The sequence below is a fragment of the Nicotiana sylvestris genome, chromosome 6 (assembly GCF_000393655.2).
Source record: "Nicotiana sylvestris chromosome 6, ASM39365v2, whole genome shotgun sequence".
NCBI lineage: Eukaryota > Viridiplantae > Streptophyta > Magnoliopsida > Solanales > Solanaceae > Nicotiana > Nicotiana sylvestris.
The window spans coordinates 35,841,417-35,843,223 of record NC_091062.1 but is presented as its reverse complement, the minus strand read 5'-3'; positions in this window follow the sequence as shown (position 1 = coordinate 35,843,223).

Genomic DNA, 1,807 nt, shown 5'->3' with positions numbered 1-1,807 from the left:
GACTTGCATGCTGGCCGACTTTTTAATACTTTGAGGAAAGAAAGATAGAGGTAGTTAATCGCCTGTTTTGAAAAAAAATCAATGTCCAAATAGCGTCGAAACTCTGCCGAATTTTTGAGAAAATAAAAAAAGGGGGTTTTGTTGATGAAAATGGTTTTATTTGCCATTGAAAAGAGTCTTGTTTTCAAAAGAAGTTTGTTTTATCTACCCGAACTACGCCGGTTTGATTTTCACAGGGTGCGGGATACGTAGGCAACCCTCATCGGATCCAACCTCCCCTTTTCAAAAAAAATGTCAAAATTTTAATTTTCGTCATAAATAAGTCGGGTGACGCCGTTTTTGTCAAAATAGCCGAATGTTCCCAAAAGGGACGCCAGAAGGCTGACTTTGCATAAACGACCACTTGTAGTCATTTTTTGGATTTTTGACCGGTTGACTCACCCAGCCTTGAAATCTTCGTTCCTGAAGTGCTGAAAGGCCGTGTTCGGAACCAGATCTTTCTTTTAATCTGTGAAAAATTAAAAATAGCCAATTGGTTGAGTCAAATAAATTTTATTTTTTTTGCTTAATCACCTTAATAAATGTGCAAGATGAGCACAATGCAAAATAAACCTTTTTCAATAATGACTAAAATCCTTTTCAAGTTGCGGCTATGGTGGGATGATTTAGGTGGTGAAGGGCAAGATGAGGTCAAGAAATATCTAAAGGTCTTACGGGTTTATTGGAAATCCAGCCGCGGGGGATATCATAAGAGCTTTGGTCACCTGCTGGGACCCGACACATAATGTCTTCCACTTCTCCGATTTTGAACTCACTCCGACTTTGGAAGAAATAGCCGGGTACATCGGAAATGCTGAAGTTCCATTGAGGCAAAAATACCTGGTTGCTCCAAGAGCTGTCACTGTGCATCAGTTTTTAAATTCGTTAAAGATACCCAGGACGGTCCATAACCCAGATTTGGCCGCAGGGTTTTGTAATCCGCGCTTCATATACGACAGATACGGTCATGTCGGAGGATTCAACAACCCGGGTAACAAGTTATGCAGCAAAAGTAACCGTCAGAAATGGGACGAGCATAGACGAGTGGTTTTTATGATAACCTTTTTGGGCCTTTTGGTATTTCCAAGGAAAGACGGAAACATTGATCTGAAAATAGCCGAGATCGTCAGTACCTTGCTCATTCAAGATGAAAGCACTCTTGCACCTATGATAGTATCTGATATCTTCCGAGCTCTCACAGCCTGCAAAACCAGAGGGAACTTTTTCGAGGGGTGTAACTTGTTGCTACAAATATGGATGACTGAGCATCTCTGCCACCATTCCCAGCTCTTGAGTTATGGCTTCTCGAAGAAAACTTGCATAGAAGAGTTCTACACAAGAATCAAGGGGGTCAGTCTCCCCGAGGGAGTTAGGGCATAGACATCATTCTTTCGGACCCTCATCGCCAGCAAAATACAGTGGACACTAGGATGGTTTCCCGTTGACGAGGTCATCCATATGCCGGCAGCTAGGACCCACTTTCTATTGATGGGGCTCAAGAGCATTCAGCCTTACACTCCATATCGGGTTTTGAGACAACTCGGGAGATGCCAAACAGTGCCACAAGAGGAAGATCTTAGTGCTCAAGTAATTGAGATTAGCCCTGACAGACAGTTTCTCGAAGCAAAAGTCCATCAGATCTGGAGTGAATGCCAATGTTTAAAAGCAGATACTTGCGTGCAGGATCAGGCCAAAGGCGAAGTGGCGCCAGGATACCTTGCTTGGTACATGAGAGAACTTGAGCACGAACGGCCGGCTAAAAGACCCC